The sequence below is a fragment of the Bos javanicus genome, chromosome 26 (genome assembly GCF_032452875.1).
Source record: "Bos javanicus breed banteng chromosome 26, ARS-OSU_banteng_1.0, whole genome shotgun sequence".
NCBI classification, from domain to species: Eukaryota; Metazoa; Chordata; class Mammalia; order Artiodactyla; family Bovidae; genus Bos; species Bos javanicus.
The window spans coordinates 8,546,192-8,564,614 of NC_083893.1; the positions used below are offsets into that span (position 1 = coordinate 8,546,192).

Here is an 18,423-nt window from a genome sequence, read left to right on the forward strand (position 1 = left end):
ACTATTCTAAGAGTTTTCTCCTTTTTTTAAACCAATAGTGTGTGTTGAATTTATGTTTACTGGGACGTTCATATTTTTTCTTCTTTAAATCAATGAAATGAATTAAACTAATAGAATCCCTGATGCTGAATAACCTTGTAGTCTTGTAATAAACCCATGTTTATTGTATATTAATCTTTTGATATTTTGCTTCAAATTCATATCTATCTATGCATATCTATGCATATCTATCTTTGCTTCAGTTCATACCTATACTTGTGATATTGGTCTATAGTTTTCTGTTTTGTGATAGATATATTTGGCTTTGTATAAGACATATGCTAAATCTGTCAAAATTTCACACGTTTTCTGTTATTACTCTATGCTTCAAAATCTTTCTATAATAATATATATTTCTTAAATGAGTCTGTAAAACTCATTTAAGAAAATTTAAACTTTATAACAGGTGGCACAGTGGTAAAGAACCCACCTGCCAATGCAGGAGATACAAGAGACACAGGTTTGATCCCTGGGTTGGGAAGATCCCCTGCAGGAGGAAATGGCAACCCACTCCAGTATTCTTGCCTAGGAAATCCCATGAATAGAGGAGCCTGGTGGGCTACAGTCCATGGTGTCACAGAGTCGGACATGAATGAGGATGCACAGACACATTCAAAGTTTATAAAACTTGCCTAATAAAGCCACTTGGATGTGTGTTATTTGGGAAGAATACAATCATTTTTTTCAATACAGTTTACAGTCATTGGTATATTCAAATTTTTAACTTACCCTTGAAGCAGATTTAAAAATTCACAGTTTCCAAGGTAATTGACTACTGCATTTTTCAATTTATTGATAAAACATTCTCTTTAAAAGTCTCTTGCTCTGTGGTTATATTCATTTCTCCCCTTGTTTTTAAAACAGTTTTCTTTATCTTTTCAAGATTGCCAGAGATGTGCTAATTTACCATCTCTTCAATCAGCTCTTACATGTATTTATCTACAAATTTTTTTTTATTAATTTACTTTTATATTTAATTCCTTCCTTAGTCTATGTTGCTCTTTTCCTAGCCTCTTTGGTGAAATGATTATCACTTAGAAAAATGCTGAAAATAAACAGCTTCCTCAGAACAGAATCTTGACCATATCACATAGTTTTTGATGATTTGCTTTTTGATGATTTGCTTACATTGACATTCATTTATTAATATAGTTTAACTTTTTAAAATTAGAGTAAGAGCTGTATGCCATAGATAGCTAAGATAGTTAAATAAGCAAGAATGATGAAATAATTTTTAATTAACCACCCAGATATAATCAGTTAGCCTTTTATAGTCAGTCTGATGATTACAATACAAAAATTAACACAAATGAAATCAGCCTATACAGAGTTTTATAACCTGACAGTTTTTTTACTTTATTATATTTTACAAATATCTGCTTCCGTTCAGTTCAGTCACTCAGTCGTGTCCAACTCTTTGCAACCCCATGAATTGCAGCACGCCAGGCCTCCCTGTCCATCACAAACTGTTCACTCAAACTCACATCCATCGAGTCGGTGATGCCATCCAGCTATTTCATCCTCTGTCGTCCCCTTTTCCTCCTGACCCCAATCCCTCCCAGCATCAGAGTCTTTTCCAATGAGTCAACTCTTCACATGAGGTGGCCAAAGTACTGGAGTTTCAGCTTTAGCATCATTCCTTCCAAAGAAATCCCAGGGCTGATCTCCTTTAGAATGGACTGGTTGGATCTCCTTGCAGTCCAAGGGACTCTCAAGAGTCTTCTCCTTGTCTTGTTCCTGACTTTAGAGGAAATGCTTTCAATTTTTCACCATTGAGGATAATGTTTGCTGTGGGTTTGTCATATATAGCTTTTATTATGTTGAGGTATGTTCCTTCTATTCCTGCTTTCTGGAGAGTTCTTATCATAAATGGATGTTGAATTTTGTCAAAGGCTTTCTCTGCATCTCTTGAGATTATCATATGGTTTTTATTTTTCAATTTGTTAATGTGGTGTATTACATTGATTGATTTTCGGATATTGAAGAATCCTTGCATCCCTGGGATAAAGCCCACTTGGTCATGGTGTATGATCTTTTTAATGTGTTGTTGGATTCTGATTGCTAGAATTTTGTTAAGGATTTTTGCATCTATGTTCATCAGTGATATTGGCCTGTAGTTTTCTTTTTTTGTGGCAACTTTGTCAGGTTTTGGTATTAGGGTGATGGTGGCCTCATAGAATGAGTTTGGAAGTTTACCTTCCTCTGCAATTTTCTGGAAGAGTTTGAGCAGGATAGGTGTTAGCTCTTCTCTAAATTTTTGGTAGAATTCAGCTGTGAAGCCGTCTGGACCTGGGCTTTTGTTTGCTGGAAGATTTTTGATTACAGTTTCAATTTCCATGCTTGTGATGGGTCTGTTAAGATTTTCTATTTCTTCCTGGTCCAGTTTTGGAAAGTTGTACTTTTCTAAGAATTTGTCCATTTCTTCCAAGTTGTCCATTTTATTGGCATATAATTGTTGATAGTCTCTTATGATCCTTTGTATTTCTGTGTTGTCTGTTGTGATCTCTCCATTTTCATTTCTAATTTTATTGATTTGATTTTTCTCCCTTTGTTTCTTGATGAGTCTGGCTAATGGTTTGTCAATTTTATTTATCCTTTCAAAGAACCAGCTTTTGGCTTTGTTGATTTTTGCTATGGTCTCTTTTGTTTCTTTTGCATTTATTTCTGCCCTAATTTTTAAGATTTCTTTCCTTCTACTAACCCTGGAGTTCTTCATTTCTTCCTTTTCTAGTTGCTTTAGGTGTAGGGTTAGGTTATTTATTTGACTTTTTTCTTGTTTCTTGAGGTATGCCTGTATTGCTATGAACTTTCCCCTTAGGACTGCTTTTAAAGTGTCCCACAGGTTTTGGGTTGTTGTGTTTTCATTTTCATTAGTTTCTATGCAAATTTTGATTTCTTTTTTGATTTCTTCTGTGATTTGTTAGTTATTCAGCAGCGTGTTGTTCAGCCTCCATATGTTGGAATTTTTAATAGTTTTTCTCCTGTAATTGAGATCTAATCTTACTGCATTGTGGTCAGAAAAGATGCTTGGAATGACTTCTATTTTTTTGAATTTTCCAAGGCTAGATTTATGGCCCAGGATGTGATCTATCCTGGAGAAGGTTCCATGTGTGCTTGAGAAAAAGGTGAAATTCATTGTTTTGGGATGAAATGTCCTATAGATATCAATTAGGTCTAACTGGTCTATTGTATTGTTTAATGTTTGTGTTTCCTTGTTAATTTTCTGTTTAGTTGATCTATCCATAGGTGTGAGTGGGGTATTAAAGTCTCCCACTATTATTGTGTTATTGTTAATTTCTCCTTTCATACTTGTTAGCATTTGTCTTACATATTGTGCCGCTCCCGTGTTGGGTGCATATATATTTATAATTGTTATATCTTCTTCTTGGATTGATCCTTTGATCATTATGTAGTGACCATCTTTGTCTCTTTTCACAGCCTTTGTTTTAAAGTCTATTTTACCTGATATGAGTATTGCTACTCCTGCTTTCTTTTGGTCCCTATTTGCATGGAAAATCTTTTTCCAGCCCTTCACTTTCAGTCTGTATGTGTCCCCTGTTTTGAGGTGGGTCTCTTGTAGACAACATATGTAGGGGTCTTGTTTTTGTATCCATTCAGCCAGTCTTTGTCTTTTGGTTGGGGCATTCAACCCATTTACGTTTAAGGTAATTCCTGATAAGTATGATCCCATTGCCATTTACTTTATTGTTTTGGGTTCGAGTTTATACACCGTTTTTGTGTTTCCCGTCTAGAGAATATCCTTTAGTATTTGTTGGAGAGCTGGTTTGGTGATGCTGAATTCTCTCAGCTTTTGCTTGTCTGTGAAGCTTTTGATTTCTCCTTCATAATTGAATGAGATCCTTGCTGGGTACAATAATCTGGGCTGTAGGTTATTTTCTTTCATCACTTTAAGTATGTCTTGCCATTCCCTCCTGGCTTGAAGAGTTTATTGAAAGATCAGCTGTTAGCCTTATGGGAATTCCCTTGTGTGTTATTTGTTGTTTTTCCCTTGCTGCTTTTAATATTTGTTCTTTGTGTTTGATCTTTGTTAATTTGATTAATATGCATCTTGGGGTGTTTCGCCTTGGGTTTATCCTGTTTGGGACCCTCTGGGTTTCTTGGACTTGGGTGATTATTTCCTTCCCCATTTTAGGGAAGTTTTCAACTATTATCTCTTCAAGTATTTTCTCATGGTCTTTCTTTTTGTCTTCTTCTTCTGGGACCCCTATGATTCGAATGTTGTAGCGTTTAATATTGTCCTGGAGGTCTCTGAGATTGTCCTCATTTCTTTTAATTTGTTTTTCTTTTATCTTCTCTGATTCATTTATTTCTACCATTCTATCTTCTAATTCACTAATCCTATCTTCTGCCTCTGTTATTCTACTATTTGTTGCCTCCAGAGTGTTTTTAATTTCATTTATTGCATTATTCATTATATATTGAACTCTCTTTTATTTCTTCTAGGTCCTTGTAAAACCTTTCTTGCATCTTCTCAATCTTTGTCTCCAAGCTATTTATCTGTGATTCCATTTTGATTTCAAGATTTTGGATCAATTTCACTATCATTATTCGGAATTCTTTATCAGGTAGATTCCCTATCTCTTCCTCTTTTGTTTGGTTTGGTGGGCATTTATCCTGTTCCTTTATCTGCTGGGTATTCCTCTGTCTCTTCATCTTGTTTACATTGCTGAGTTTGGGGTGTCCTTTCTGTATTCTGGCAGTTTGTGGAGTTCTCTTTATTGTGGCATTTCCTCGCTCTGTGTGGGTTTGTACAGGAGGCTTGTCAAGGTTTCTTGGTTAGGGAAGCTTGTGTCAGTGTTCTGTTGGGTGGAGCTGTATTTCTTCTCTCTGGAGTGCAGTGAAATGTCCAGTAATGAGATATAGGATGTCTATGGTTTTGGGGTGGCTTTGGGCTGCCTGTATCTTGGAGCTCAGGGCTGTGTTCCTTGCTGCTGGAGAATTTGCTTGGTATGTCTTGCCCTGAAACTTGTTTCACCCAGAGAGGTTTACAGCGTTATATGGAGAAGAGAAGAGTGAGGAGGGAGTTAGAGGTGACCCGAATGAGATGAGGTGGAATCAATAGAGGAGAGAGTGGGCTATTCAGTAATCTCTTCCTTATGTGCATTCCACAACTGGCCCGCTCAGAGTTGTTCACAGAGTTATACAGAGAAGAGAAGGAGGAGGAAGGTGGCAGAGGTGGCCAGGAGGATAAATGGGGGGAATGAAAAGGAGGGAGACAGATCCAGCCAGTAATCAGTTCCCTAAGTGTTCTCCACTGTCTGGAACACACAGAAATTCACAGAGTTGGGTAGAGTAGAGAGGGGTTAGGGAGGAGACACAGGCGACCTGGTGGAGAAAAAGGAGAGTCTAAAGGGAGAGAGCACAGTTAAGCCAGTAATCCCGCTCCCTAGTGAAAAATGGGTACTGAAGATTGGGTTCTTAAAGGTACAAAATTGGTAACAAACACATAAAAGCAAAAATTAAAAATCTAGAGTAGAGTTTGGAATTTCAAAAATATGATGTTAAAGAAAAGAAGAAGGAAAAGAAAGAGAGAAAAAACAAACAAACAAAAACAAACAAGGTTGCGAAAATTATAAAGAAAATATAGGTACAAAATTGATAACTAATACCAAAAAGCAAAAGTTAAAAATCTAGAGTAGAGTTTGGAATTTCAAAAATACAATGTTAAAAAAAGAAGAAGAAAAAGAAAGAGAGAGAAAAAAAAAACAAACAAGAACAAAGTCACATAAATTACAAAAAAAAAAAAAAAATACAGGTACAAAATTGAAAACAAATACCAAAAAGCATAAATTAAAAATCTAGAGTAGAGTTTGAAATTTCAGATATACAATGTTATTTAAAAGAAGAAGAGAAACAGAGAAAAAGAAAAATAAAAAATAAAAAAGGTCACAGAAATTATTTAAAAAAAAAAAACTATAGGTACAAAATTGATAACAAATACCAAAAAGCTAAAATTAAAAATCTAGAGTAGAGTTTGGAATTTCAAAAATACAATGTTAAAGAAAAGAAGGGGAAAAAAAAAGGTCAAAAAAAAATATATATATATATATGAAGTTTGCTTTAAAAAGAAATAGGGTCCTCTTTTTTTTTTTTTTTGCAAAGTAATTGGTTATAAAAGTGGAAATAATAGAGGACTTAAAAAATTTTTTTAATAAAAAAAATAATTAAAAAAAAAAAGAAAGAATGATCGTACAAATAGTAAAACTATATCTAGGACTTTCTCCGGTTTTGTTGTGAGTATTGTGGGTTCAGTTCATTTTTGGCTAGTTCCTTGGTCCGACTTATATTTATCAAGATCTATAGGCCCCTTCCTATGTAGTTGGTAGTAACCACAGGGTTTTAATCTATTGCCTGTAGCTTCCAGGGCGTTTCCCTCTGTTATAGCTTCTTCTGTTTGCTGGTCTCTTCAGTGTCTGGTTTCCGCCCTGACACAAAGGGGACCATGGAGGACAGTTTTTTTTTTTTTTTTTTAGGCTCACTTGTTCAGTCGCGCTGAGGGGAGGGAGGGAGGGATGCTGCAAACAAATAACACTGGCGTGTGTTCACAGTGCCTCAGCCACACTGGGCAGACACTGGGTCTGCCCCCGCTCACGGCACGTGTAGCCTCTCTGCCCATGCTGCTCAGGCTCTAGGTTGCTCCGCCGGGAACCATCCATGGCTAGCCCTGGGCTGCCTGTACTTCCCAGGTCCAAGCTGCTCAGGTTCAGGCACTCGGGTAGTCCTCAGAGGCGCAGACTCTCGGTTGGGCCTGCATTTTGTGCCCTTCCCAGGTCCGAGCAGCTCAGGTGATGAGGTGTTTTGCGCGCGCGATTGCTGCGACTTATCACCTCCCCACCGCTCGGTTATCTAGGTGTGCACCGGCACACCTTCTCAGGCAGATGTTGACCGTCCAGATCCCGAAGAAGTTTTAGTTAGCAAAGAAGCCTGCTTACAGTTTTATAGATAATGTCTATCTGGGGCTGCAATTGTCCCCTTCCGGCTCTGGCTGCCTATCACCGGAGGGGGAAGGTCTGCAGCCGGCTATCTCTGTTCAGTCCTTTGTTCCATGCGCGGGCCTGGCGGTGTCTTAGGTTGGGGCTGGCTTTTCGCGTGGTAGATATCCCACAGTCTGGTTTGCTAGCCCAAATTATTTCGCTCAGATAGCGCTCAGGGTATTCGGGCCAGATTCTTACTCTAAGCAATGCAGCCCCCGCCGTGCCTCCCTGCCCAGCCCCTGCTTGCTAATGGCAGATGCAGGCGTCTGCGCTGCTTCTCCGCTGGGGGAGTTACCATAGGGCTCGCAATGTGCGGGTTTTAATTGTTTATTTATTTTTCCTCCCTGTTATGTTGCCCTCTGTGCTTCCAAGGCTCGGCACAGATTCAGCAGTGAGAAGGTTTCCTGGTGTTTGGAAACTTCTCTCTTTTTAAGACTCCCTTCCTGGGACGGAACTCCGTCCCTCCCTCTTTTGTCCCTTTTTTTGTCTTTTATATTTTTTCCTACCTCCTTTTGAAGACTTGGGTTGCTCTCCTGGGTGCCTGATGTCCTCTGCCGGCATTCAGATGTTGTTTTGTTGAATTTACTCGGCATTTAAATGTTCTTTTGATGAATTTGTGGGGGAGAAAGTGTTCTCCTCGTCCTACTCCTCTGCCATCTTAGCTCCTCCTCCGCCACCTCTTCTTAATATCTTCTGCTTCTGTTAGGTGCATACCATTTCTGTCCTTTATCGAGCCCAACTTTGCATGAAATGTTCCCTTGGTATCTCCAATTTTCTTGAAGAGATCCCTGCTGCTGCTGCTAAGTTGCTTCAGTCATGTCTGACTCTGTGTGACCCCATAGACAGGAGCCCACCAGGCTCTGCCATGTCTGGGATTCTCCAGGCAAGAACACTGGAGTGGGTTGCCATGTCCTTCTCCAATGCATGAAAGTGAAAAGTGAAAGTGAAGTCGCTAAGTCGTTCCAACTCTTCGCGACCCCATGGACTGCAGCCTACTAGGCTCGTCCGTCCATGGGATTTTCCAAGCAAGAGTACTGGAGTGAAGAGATCTCTAGTCTTTCCCATTCTGTTGTTTTCCTCTATTTCTTTGCACTGATCCTTGAGGAAGGCTTTCTTATCTCTTCTTGGTATTCTTTGGAACTCTGCATTCAGATGCTTATATCTTTCCTTTTCTCCTTTGCTTTTTGCTTCTCTTCTTTTCACAGCTATTTGTAAGGCCTCCCCAGACAGCCATTTTGCTTTTTTGCATTTCTTTTCCATGGGGATGGTCTTGATCCCTGTCTCCTGTACAGTGTCAAGAACCTCAGTCCATAGTTCATCAGGTACTATATCTATCAGATCTAGGCCCTTAAATCTATTTCTCACTTTCACTGTATAATCATAAGGGATTTGATTTCAGTTATACCTGAATGGTCTAGTGGTTTTCCCTACTTTGTTCAATTTAAGTCTGAATTTGGCAATAAGGAGTTCATGACCTGAGCCACAGTCAGCTCCTGGTCTTGTTTTTGCTGACTTTATAGAGCTTCTCCCTCTTTGGCTGCAATGTGCTCTGTAAGACATCACACATACACACACACACTAGCACACACACACTGAGGACCCTGAAGATTTTTCCTACTGATACATGAAGGCCAGTAAATGAAACAACTAGATTATTAAGAAGAGGAAGTAAGAAAGCAGGAAGAAAGAAGTCAAGATAATATAGTACATTTAAAACTGCACTTCTCTTCCCCTCAGTTTCTAGAAAGGAGAATAACCATTCAGAGAGCCACAGACCATGATGGCTAAAAAGTCAGCCAAACCAGCAGATAAGGAACAAATAAGGAATGCTTATTAAGTGTCTTCTGTATGCCAGGCACATTGTAAGATGCTCTCATATCCATGATCTGATTTATTTAATCCTGTGTTTAAAAAAACAAAGGAAAGAAAAACATGTAAGTACCTATGTTCCTATTCTTTTCTTAAAATAGGAAATAGTGTCTCAGAAGAATGAAAATCATGGTGCAGAACTGAAATTTAAACGCAAACTTGTCTTTCTCTAAAAATGTGCAGGCTGCTCTAAAAGGAGGATTTTGTCAGTATTTACCAGTAAAATTAATATAACTACTATGAACAAGTTTTTATTATTTTATGTTAAGCTTTGCCTAAGCTCAAACTGACCATGCCCAACTAAATGCATAAGTCATTACTAATGCCTGAAAAAAATAGAAGGCATTCTGGTTAATTTGATTTTTTTGTTTATATATGTTGTTTTTAAAAATAAGATGCCAAGTATTAGGACTTTGTGAGATGCTGTTGTGGCTACACTCTGGAATTTTATGTATGCATATTCTGCATTAATTTTGTTACCATTCATGATTCATGGCCAAATAAAGAGCTATCACATTAATTCACTTCCAAAATGAGCTTAAGACTAATTGTAAACACTTTTCCAAAGAGATGTTTAGAGTTAATTTAAATTATTTTATCAAGCAATACAGAGTAATTTTTACTGAATCTCATTAGGCAAATATGTAAACTTTGGTCATAAATCCTTCACAAACCATTTCAGTACAATTTGAAACTCCTGTGTAAGATTCCCAGGGGATACTAGAAGGCTGAAATTCATGATAAAATTATTTGTACAACTTGCATGTTGCCTAAGAGTTATGTCCAACCTGGTGTGTTAGTAGCTCAGTCATGTCAGACTCTTTGTGACCCCATGGACTATAGCCCACCAGGCTCCTCTGTCCGTGAGACTTTCCAGGCAACAATCCTAGAGTGGGTTGTCATTTCCTTCTCCAGTGGATCTTCCCAATCCAGGGGTCGAACCCATGTCTCCCCCATTGCAGGCAGATTCTTTACCATCTGAGCCACAAGACCTACATCATGCAACAATAAGACTTTGGGGGAAGACTGGATTTGGTTTGGAGAGGTCCAGCAGCAAGTGAAGCTCCCGTCAATCTGATGTGCACATGGCACACTGTTAGTATAGGACCCCCTGAATCCTCAGTCACAAAGAACCGCTTAACACTATTCCTATCCATTCTCTTCAGAAAAAAGGCAAAACACAAAACAAATAAGATAGAAATAAATGAACAAAACTACTCCATTTGCTAACTCTAAATCGTCTAGCCCAATGCCTGCAATTATACGTTTGCAACAGATATCAAGTATTTGTCGGCCTCTTGGTTGAAGTTGAGGATAATTACTTCATTTAGTTTTTCACCAAGAAATCTTCTAACTTGAGTTCTGTCTTTGTCCTTCACCTGCTTTTTGTTCCTCTCTGCCTCTCACTCACAGCTACCATTTCAGCTTTTGCTGAGCCATTCTTTCTTCGTCCTGTAAGTGTGCTTTTCCATCATGCACGTCTCTTACCTTTGTCTCATGCCTTGTTCAGTTTACTGTTTTGAGAGACTTTAAAAGCAAACAAACAAAAAACGTATTTTCCCACTTTCTCTGTTTCCCTGGTAGCCACCAGGGCACTAAGATCTTCCCATATTGTTATAACTTCAGGCGAATCTAGATACAAATATCACCTAAATTCCCCTCATATTCTCATATTTTTCCTTCAACAACTAGGTTCTCTATGTGAGCCCAATTTTTATGTTCAACTTTTATGTATGCTTTTCTTTACAGATTAGGGTTCTAATTCAGAAGCAGCATACAAGGAGAAACAAGAGCGTCGTACAGTGTATTTCTGACAGCTCTAGATCTGGAAAAGTCATGATCTTCCCCTCTTACCTGCTTCTTTCTTCCAGCTTATTTCTTATCTCTGCTCCCTGCTGCCTTCCCTGAGTTGGACCCAGTGGCATTCGAGGCCATCAAGGTCAAAGGTCAGGAACAGCAGCTCTGATCTTGTCCAATAGTGAACTCTGGAAATTTCTATCAATCAGTTTCAGCCAAATGATGAGGTGATTGCTCATTCCAATCCACCTGTGACTTTCAGGCAGGCAGAAACCTTGATCCCCCAATAACTTCCAGGTTCACTTTATGTTTTTCAAATAGGCACTAACATTGCAAATATAAAACCAGAAATGCCTGAGAATAAAATTAAATCCAAACATACGCTCTTATTTTTCAATCACTTTGCACTCAAACTTTTTTTTAATATAAATTTATTTATTTTAATTGGAGGCTAATTACTTTACAATATTGTATTGGTTTTGCCATACATCAACATGAATCCGCCACGGGTGTACATGTGTTCCCCATCCTGAACCCCACCTCCCACCTCCCTCCCCGTACCATCCCTCTGGGTCATCCCAGTGCACCACCCCCAAGCATCCTGTATCCTGCATCGAACCTGGACTGGCGATTCGTTTCTTACATGATATTGTACATGTTTTAATGCCATTCTCCCAAATCATCCCACTCTCTCCCTCTCCCACAGAGTCCAAAAGACTGTTCTATATATCTGTGTCTCTTTTGCTGTCTCGCATACAGGATTATTGTTACCATCTTTCTAATTTTATAAAACTGTATTCTCCCAGATATGATGACTCATTCATAAATGCAGAGAAACCTGCAAATCAATTCCTACATAAAGCAAATTCATTCTAGGATAGAACTTTCAGGAAGTGACTGGAACAAGCATAATAATAAGTATTAGGAAATTAGATGCAGACTCATTTTACTTCCGATCAGTGCAAGTCACTACAGTTTATAAAATGTCCATGCAAAGTCCTTCTTTTGTTCCACAGGCATTTACTAAGCACTAAGCATAAAGTCAGGCTAAACCTTCTGGACAAAGATGAATACAACATACTCCTTATGTTCAGGACGTTCACAATTTAGTTAAGTAAGCAAATAATTATAGTACTATCTCCAACAACCGAAGCAGGTACCAGCTTTCATGAGAGAATTAAGAATGTGGAATCTAACATTATCAATAGAGAGGATCAAAGAAATCACCACAGGGCAGACAATATTTCAGTAGTCTGGAAGGATGAACAGGGCAGATGCAGTCAGGTGAAATGCAAGAAGGGAATGGTAGGAAAGAGAAGGGAAGAGAAAGAAAGAGCATTTGAAACAGAGAGCTCAGAAGTATCAATATAAGAAAACAAGGGAATTCCCAGCAGCAGGGTCTCTGAGTGACACTGGAAGGGGAATCTGGGAGCTGGTCCTGAATATACGATGTATCATCCTAAGGACTTGGGACTTTATCCTCCCAGAAAGTGGTTTTGCAACTCTACCCCTTGCAATTAGAGATTAATTATAATCACAATTAAATAATAAAATAGCAAACACTTTCTGGGCAGTTTTTAAATGTCAGTAGCCATTTTAAATATGAATACATTTAAAATACTTAATCCTTAAAAACAACCCTATGAAGTAGGAACTAATACTATCCTAAATTTTAAGTATTAGGAAACTGAGACTCAGTTTCCACTGAATGGAAGAATAAAAGAGGGCAGCATATTTATGTAGCAGGTTTGGTGGTGAGCATACGCTTGAACAAAGTTTTCCTTTGCTAAGAAAAAACAGGATGAGGGGGCTTGAGGGCAGATTAATGAAAGTTGGCAGAGCTGGAACAGACCTCTGGTTTTTCATACTATTAGCCCCTCCTTCACCTCATTTTCATAATGAATAAGGAAGGAGGAGAAGGAAGCGCTGTCATGTTGAGAAAGACCTTTCAGCAATCTCTTTGCTGTTCCCATCCTCTGCTTCTCCCTTCCAACATGAGTAATTAGCAGCGACAGAAAGGCAGGTGGGAGTACCTAGTGTGCTGATCTAATTCAACACTTCATAGATGTTTTCTCATTTCATCTCTACAACAGCAATGTCACAACCTGCCTTTTATCCTGATTCACAAATAAGCAAACTGATGCTGTGGGGAGGGGATCCATGATTCTTTCCCTTATTCTTTCCTAATATTTCCCATATAATCTCTCTCTCTATCCAACTTCCATTTCTTTGCCCCTTTCTTCTCTGTTCTCATCTAGGTAACCAACTGTCCCACGAACCTCTGGAATTTCTTACAATTTCTTAAAATCTCTGAGAAGTTGGGGTGATTGCCTCTTCTTTTTTTTCCTTTTCTATTTTTACTTATCTGTGCCCAACACGAATCCAGCACTTGCTGCATTCCAGGAACTCTTCCGAAGCCCTCCCAAAATCTTTACTCATGTAATACTCACCCAGTGATCCCCAGAGAAAGACCATTGCTCCCTGAGTGGAAGATTCTGAGTGACCAAGAAGTTAAGGAAATTTTCCAGGGCACAGAGTAAGAGGCAGAATGGAATCCAGGAGCTCTAGCTTCAGGATCTGTATCCCTATTCAAGCTTCATCTTAGTTGCTTTCTTGGCACACCTGACCAGGCACTTGATCTCAAAATCCTTTTTGTTTCCTCCTTGGCTTCCAATTCTTCTCTCTCACCTGGTTCACCTTCTACCTGTCTGACTATTTCATCTCATTTCCCTTTGCTGATTCCTCTTTGATCCCTGGCTTCCAAAAGTTGGAGTACCCCAGAGATTAGTCTTTTGACCTGTTTTCTAACACCCGGTCCCTACTGATCTCATACAATTTCACAGCTTAAGCATCATCTCTAGGCAGATTGTAGCCAAATTGGTATCGTCTGTCTATAAATCTCCTATAACATTCTGACTTATATATCTAACTGTGCACTGAACCTCTTCACATGGCTACCTAATGGGCATCTTGAAATCAATGTTGCCTTCAACTGAGTTCCTGCTCTTTTTTCACAAACTCCTTATTTCTCATCTCAGTAAAATGGCAACTCCATTTCTCTAGCTGCCCAGGCCAAAGAACAGTATCATCTTCAATCTCTCGTTTTTCTCTCTCCCAGTGCATACAACTCATCTGTAAGATATATTCCACAATTTGACCACTTTCACCACACCCACTAGCACCATCCTACCACAAGCCACTATTCTCTCTTACCTGGATGTCATAGTGTTTCTAACTGCTCTCCTTGCTTCTCCTCTCAACCTTTCCAACCAGAGCAAGGGAAGCAAGGCCCTGTCTTAAATGCAAAATGTAAGAGGCATCATAAAACTCAGTAGTTAAGACAAATGATAAACTAATGGAATATTTTTTAAAAAATCAAAATCAGTGAAAAGAATTCATGGTGAACAAAATGGCAGATTTTAAATGAAAACAGAACCAGATTGTTTGCTTTGACTCCCTTGCCTCACCCTCACCTAGGCCTGTCTGACTCCCTTCAATGTATTTTCTTACCTTTTTTTTTTATATAATTGGAGTATAATTGCTTTACAATGCTGAGCTAGTTTCTGCTATACAACAAAGTGAATAAGCTATATGAATACATATATCCTTTTCCTCTTGAGCCTCTTTGACAAAGGATTAATCTGCAAAATGTAGAAGCAGTTCATGCAGCTCACTATATACAAAACACCCAATCAAAAACTGGACAGAAGACTTAAATAGACACTTCTCCAAAGAAGATATACAGATGGCAACATTTGATGCTCAACATTGAAAAGATGCTCAGCATTGCTCATTATTAGAGAAATGCAAATCAATGTGTTCTTGATGGTTAGAACTATTCCATTAAACATGAGTCACATCTTCACATCTCGAGACAAGAGCCAAGTTCCTTCCTATGAACTGCAAGATCCTTCACAACCTGGCCCGCCATCATCTCTCTGATACCAGATCCCATTTCTCTAGTAATTCACTCAGCTGCACCCTCTCCACCTAGGCCTCCACTGTTTCATCAACAAGCTCGCACCTCAGGGCCCTCATCCCTGCCAAGCCCTCTTCTTGGAATGCTCTCTCCCAAATACCTCCCTCCCTTCAGCCGGGTCCCTTCCCAGATTCACTATGTCAGGATAACACCATCTAAAATTCCATGCCCTTCCCAACACATATACTTCACATGCCTTTTCCATTCTTTTTTTCTTCTCTGAAATGAACATAATAAGCACAGTGCATATTTTGCCTATTTGTCTTGCCTACTATTGTCTATCACACCCACTATAGAACTTCATGAGATTTGGGGCAGAGAGGGATTTGTTTTGCTCTCTGCTTTATCCCTAGTATCTCAAAAATTCTTGGATGACAGTAGGTACAGAGGAGCCTGATGGGTTATAGCCCACAGGGTCGCAAAGTGTCTGACATGACAGAACCGACTTGGTATGCGTGCATGCACCCAGTATACAACTTTTGAATGAATAAGTGATACATGTTTATGAGTGCTTTTTGTTTAGCTCTGAATGTCTGCTATGTATAGGTTTTGAATTCTATTGCCTCAATAAATTATACTGGAAATTACTCTTTCAAAATTCAGAAGCTCAGATCTGATGTATTTATAAGATATGCTGCCGCTGCTATTAAGTCACTTCAGTCGTGTCCGACTCTATGCATTAGAAAATGTATTGCAAAGCCTTTTTTTCAAATTGACCAAATTTTTTAACAAAAGTTTGACTTGCTTAAGAATATATTTATCTTGGATTTGAGTTCACTGCTTAGCTTAGGTCAGTGTTGAAAGGGGATTGTTTTTGAGGAATAAGCATTGAAGATCAAGGGTCTCTTGTCCAAATTTTGAATTTTATTTTCATGTCCTAATTTCCAAAGACTTGATACTATGTTGAGATATTCTACAGATTTTCTCAATAATATCGGAGTGAACCTGTATGTGATCAAAAGGCCATTCTGATATCAAATGTTTAATCACCTTTACTAATAATTAACCAAAACTAAAGGTAAGTTTTGCAGATAAAACTTGTCATTTCACCACAAATCGTTATTTCCTGATGGAGAAGATGAAGTTTAGCAAAAAGTAAACTTACATCTTGGCTAGAAGACAACAGACTTTGCCTTCTAACATCTGTAACACACACAAGACTAACCTCATCAGACCCCAGTCCATCCATGACCTCTTTGCTCTTAGGGGTTAAATCTAGCACTGTGGGATCATTTGAGAATATCTGGATGAAAAGGCAACTTTAGTAACATTTGGGAAAAGTGAACAAGTTAGAATTAGTCTTAACAACTAGCTTTTTCTTTCTGAATCTTCAAAATCCCTTTTGGGGATTTTTAACATAAGTTTTTGAGATATAGTTGATTTACAATGCTGTATTAGTTTCAGATACACATCATGGTGATCAGTTTTATACACACACACACACACATATAACTGAATATATAGAGAATATATATATTCTTTTCAGATTATTTTCCCTTACAGGTTCTTACAAAATATTGAGTATAGTTCTCTTTGTTATAGAGTAGGTTCTTGTTGGTTATCTATTTTACATACGGTAATGTGTATATGTTAATCCCAAACTTCTCATTTATCCCTCTCCCCTCTTTTCCCCTTTGGTAACCATAAGTTTATTTTCTACGTCTCTGGGTCTATTTCTGTTTTGAATATAAGTTCACTTGTATCATTTTTTTTAGATTCCACATATAAATGATAACATATGATATTTGTCTTTGTCTGGCTTACTTCACTTAGTATAATTTCTAGGTTCATCTGTGTTGCTGCCAAAGGCACAAAATGCCTTTTTTTACATATATAAAATGCCTTTGTAGTTTTATTTTTTGAGATGATTTATATTGTTTCATAGAAACTTCTATAACTATTTCACCAGCAGTTTAGAATTATAAACTAAATATAGGTCTCATTTTATGCCTACTTTGTAGTATGCATAGAAATTATTTACACTATAAATGTATCAGTAAAGCTACAAGTCATTCTGAATTGCTGCATATATATATATATATATATATATATATATATATATATATATATCAAACCACCACTATCAGAAAATACATTCAGTTTGTCTTAGCCAAGATACAAAATTAAAATGGAAACAAACAAAGCTGTTCCTTTTGTAAAGTAACAAACAGAGAAACTTAGTCAACTGTCCATGGAACACAATGCCATAAAGCTGGGCAGAAAATGAAGCTGGCATACAGACAACACTAACTAATTGCTTCTTGAGAGAATGAATGAATGAGCACTGAATTGATCTGGGTCAGAAGCAGGCAAGAATTATGAGAAAATTCTGGGCAAGAATGGCCATGCTTATATACAGAACAAGAAACTGTTCTATCCTTTTAACAGCTAATGAATATTCTCGCTGGAATATTGATTGAGTTTTCTTTCTTTTTTTTTTTAATTTTATTTTTAAACTTTACAATGTTGTATTAGTTTTGCCAAATATCGAAATGAATCCGCCACAGGTATACCTGTGTTCCCCATCCTGAACCCTCCTCCCTCTTCCCTCCCCATACCCTCCCTCTGGGTCGTCCCAGTGCACCAGCCCCAAGCATCCAGTATGGTGCATCGAACCTGGACTGGCGACTCGTTTCATACATGATATTATACATGTTTCAATGCCATTCTCCCAAATCTCCCCACCCTCTCCGTCTCCCACAGAGTCCATAAGACTGATCTATATTACATTCTAGAAAATGTTGGTCTATTAATTGGGGAACATTTTTATTTTATTACTTTTAATAATAGAATACTTAAGCTGCATTTTACTCAAATGATGATCTCAGCTCCACTTTTGGCACCTAATTTTTTACCCATTCCCTGTATTGTTAATGGTACATTTACTCTGAATCTTTAAATGAAAACCAAAGTCGTATAGGAAACCCCAGTGCACAGGACAGAGAAGTTTTTAGAGGGCCTTCAGTGAAATGCATAATATTTGCATGTGATTCAAATCAGTGTGAAACAAGCTTCCTCTGTCCTGGCTGGCAGAGTACATCAGGCAGAATGAAAATCCAGCACAGAAGCTTCACTGAGTCACTCCCGCTCATTCCTTTCTGAACACGAAAACCTCCAGGGCCTCTCACCACTGTGAACTGGGACCTTCACCATGGATGTGTCCTTGCCCTGGGAATCTGTAGATTTGAGCAACCATCAAATTGGGAATGGAGCTCAAATAATGTTCCCAAATAGAAAGTATAGATAATGAAATGCTGAAGTTTCCTATTGGTAGCTACATAGGTCAGCATGTGTGCTCAGTCAGTCGCGCCCGTATCTTCACAATCCTATGGACTGTAGCCCACCAAGCTCCTCTGTCCATGGGACTCCCCAGGCTGGAATACTGGAGTGGGCTGCCATGTCCTTCTCCGAGGAATCTTCCCGACCCAGAGATCGAACCCGTGTCTCTTGCACCGGCAGGCAAGTTCTTTACCACTGAGCCAGGGAAGCCCACATAGATCAACACTGACATATGCAAATTTCTGTAATTTCTTAGATTTTACAAGGGCTCACATCCTTTCCTGAGTGGTCCATGTCGTATGTGATCCAGGTGTCAGTAGGCATTTCCAGCACCACTCAAAAGGATCCATTGTCCTTGCTCTGCTAAACCCCACGTGACACTTTTATTACAGAGTAGTTTGCGTGGCTTTTCTATATCTGGTACCAGCACACTCTGGTCTAGAAATTTATCTTTGAAGAATAAGT

The 18,423-nt window shown here is 38.5% G+C and overlaps 1 protein-coding gene across 4 annotated transcripts in view; it reads left to right on the forward strand.

Annotated features, from left to right (window-relative positions):
* Positions 1–18,423, forward strand: part of A1CF (APOBEC1 complementation factor) — a 102,937-nt gene that overhangs the window by 22,613 nt on the left and 61,901 nt on the right. The window lies entirely within an intron of this gene.